Source organism: Tasmannia lanceolata, unplaced genomic scaffold (assembly GCF_043159265.1).
Source record: "Tasmannia lanceolata isolate RefF3 unplaced genomic scaffold, GAP_Taslan_0.1 ptg000037l, whole genome shotgun sequence".
NCBI classification, from domain to species: domain Eukaryota; kingdom Viridiplantae; phylum Streptophyta; class Magnoliopsida; order Canellales; family Winteraceae; genus Tasmannia; species Tasmannia lanceolata.
Genome location: NW_027518714.1, coordinates 4,059,086 through 4,062,477, shown reverse-complemented (window position 1 = coordinate 4,062,477; position 3,392 = coordinate 4,059,086). Strand labels below are relative to the sequence as shown.

Sequence of the window (3,392 nt, the reverse complement as noted above, 5' to 3'; positions counted from 1 at the left end):
ATTTTGCGGCTTGTCCGTCCCATGTCAGACCAGCCACCTCATGAATGGAGACAACAGCGTTGTCTCCATTCATGAGGTGGCTGGTCTGACATGCGACAGACCATCCGCGAAATGCCTTCTACGAGGGACGCTAGCAAATCCCATATTGTAATCATTATTTGCAAATAATTGCATTTGACTCCAAAATTATTTCCATATAAGATTTTATATAAATAAATTTTAGAGATATCTAAAGAAGTCCTAATTAAACTCTCTCTCTCTCTCTCTCTTACTTAAATTTTAGAGGTATCTAAAGAAGTCCTGAGGTAGCTATGTTTTCTTTCTAGAATTAGAAATAAACGGTTTTCATCGAGGAGTTTGTTTTTCGCTGTTAGAAATGAAACGTTTTTAGGTTTAAGCGTTTATGGCAAATAGCCTCTAGTTATAAATACATTAACTTGAATAAAGTCTCCATAGAAGACAATTATGTAAAGAAATACAATTGTGGGAACATGTAAAACATTAAAAACTATAGAAGTTGGGCTCTGTGGACTATGTGATAGTAGTAACATGGAACCAAATTGGGTGGTTGATTATCTATAAAAAAGCTTGTTACTCTCCCCATCCAGATCAGAACACTTGCCCGGGCACGTACGAAGTCCTTCTCACCATCACAATAACAATAAACGTAACGAACCATTTCCCATCTAATCTCTCCCTCTATATAAACTCAGAACGTACACCTTGACATAATCTATCTCATCTACAATCTCCTTACTCCATGGCTTCAACTTCCCAATGCTACTTGGTGGCTTTGTTTGTTCTAGGAGTTTGGGCTTCTCAAGCCATCTCCCGCACGCTCCCTGAGGCATCCATGTCGGATAAGCACGAGCAATGGATGGCCCGCAGTGTTCAAAAACTCCTTGACTCGACAAGGAACTCCCCCGAGTCGACTCCTTTTTGCCTTGGCCGCGTTCCGCATTGCACCACATCCGCATTCCGCGTTTTGCCCTACATAGTCATTAAACTCCTTCGACTCTCCCAAGTTATGACCGCGTCAACCTCGTCAACCGCATTCTTGGCCGCGTCCGCGTTGAGTCGACAAGGATTTTTCCTGGCCGCGTTCCGCGTCAAATCCGCGTTTTTAAACACATGGCGCAGCTCGTACAAGGACACAACGGAGAAAGAGCAACGTTTCAAGATATTCAAGGACAATGTCGAATTCATAGAATCTTTCAACAAGGTTGGGGACAAACCCTACAAGCTAAGTGTAAACGAATTTGCTGACCAAAGTGATGAAGAGTTCATGGCCTCCCGTAATGGATTTAGGCCCACCTTAACAAGGTCATGCGAAACAATATCAACCTTCACATACGAGAACTTCAGCGCGGTGCCTTCTAGCATGGATTGGATAAAGAGAGGTGCTGTAACACCAATCAAGGACCAAGGACAATGCTGTAAGCTTCGTTTCATACTTTGTTATCTGACTTAAGGGTCACGGTTTCAATCTAGTAGTTTCCTACTTGTGAAAATACAAAGAAAGCGCATGATTTTGTTATCTATTGGTTGCTTACTTATAATGATACGTGGAAAATAGGAAGTTGTTGGGCATTCTCAGCAGTTGCAGCTATGGAAGGAATTACCCAACTGATAAGTTGATTTCTCTATCTGAACAGGAGGTAGTTGATTGTGATATTAAAGGCGTGGATCAAGGGTGTGAGGGTGGTCTCATGGACGATGCCTTCAAATTCATTCAACACAACCAAGGCCTTACAACCGAAACCAATTATCCTTATAAGGGAGTTGATGGCACTTGCAACACTAAAAAGGCCGCTACCCATGCGGCAAAGATCAATGGTTATGTAGATGTACCAGCCAACAGTGAGAAGGCTCTATTGAAGGCTGTGGCAAATCAACCCATTTCTGTTGCAATCGATGCTAGTGGATATGCCTTCCAATTCTACTCGAGTGGTGTCTTCACAGGTGATTGTGGTACCAATCTCGACCATGGTGTTACCGCTGTGGGTTACGGAACAAGTGCGGATGGGACCAAGTACTGGCTGGTGAAGAATTCATGGGGCAATGGGTGGGGTGAAGCTGGATACATAATGATGCAGAGGGACGTTGCCGCTAAGGAAGGTCTCTGTGGCATTGCCATGCAAGCCTCGTACCCAACCGCGTAATGGATTATGCTTCTATCCCTTGTTTATATTTATTCCTTTCACTTTTATGGTGTCATACACCTGTGACAGAATATGCTATCTATTTCATAGTAAAACTTTCCCTGCCAAGAGGCTTTCCCGCTTACAGATAGTTTTGTCATGTAATTCTATAAGGTTGTTTATCTTTATCCGGTTCAAATCCTCCTTTGGGACAAAATGTCCAACAACTTGCAAGAACTTGGGCAATGTGTATTTTTTAAGCTAAATTATACCTCTCAAGTTATTCGTATAATAGCATCCCTTATTCGGATATAAGATTCTCCATTGGATTTCGTGAGTACATTTGGGTCAGTAGAACGTTAGGATAAGGATCCAATAGGCACAAACACAGTTGGATCCAAATCCTATCCATTAATCTTTGGATCCAAATCCATCGGACCGTCTGTGTCCATGGACGCCCCTAATTGCAACATGATGCAGCTGTCCTTAACCTTTGATAACCTCTCGTGCCCAATTCAACAGTGTCATCCAACAAGTAGAAGGTAAAATCATGTGCAGCACTTTTGCTTTTTTTCTCCCATGATCGATCACCAATGAAATGGAAAGACAAACTCCCTTGTGCCAATAAAATCCAACATTTTTTATGTACATTATGGCTGATTGAGTAATCAACGGCTAGGAAGAGATCTTATATGTATTCTGCATTTATTCAACGATCCAGACATTCATTTCTTAGGCATGGTTAGAATCTTTAACAGGATGAGAAGATGGGTTGGCTTATTTGTCATAGCCCATTATATTAACGGTCTAGATCATCCAATAACTTGTGCGGACACACAACACTGTTCTTAACAGATGAACACGGTTTGAATCTCCAAAGACAGGTCCTGCTCTTAAATGGGGAGCCAAAAAATTATAAAAATTAAAAGGGTTTAGGATCATCCTATGGCCCTCATTTTTGGGGCATGCCCTATCAATGGTGGGACCTAAAAAATGGATGATTCCCTCATAGGGACCCAAGTAAAAAAAATGGGGTAAATATATGATTTTCCTTTACGTAGGCCCCGTCATACTCTTTTCTGTAAAGGTACCTTTCGCGGCCATTCACTGTATAAAAAACTCCTGAGCGAGATCTTGTCCTAGGGGTGCAATTTGGGTTCCTGGGTCATGTTGAGCTTTTGCTAATAAAAAAATGAATTGGACTCAACCCGAACCTTACCAGATTCTGGCTCAATGAATTGGACTTCCCGG

The 3,392-nt window shown here is 41.9% G+C and overlaps 1 pseudogene; it reads left to right on the top strand.

The window, feature by feature from the left end:
• The first annotated feature begins 760 nt into the window (after positions 1–760).
• LOC143861958 (senescence-specific cysteine protease SAG39-like) lies at positions 761–2,162 on the top strand (annotated as a pseudogene).
• Positions 2,163–3,392: the final 1,230 nt, after the last annotated feature.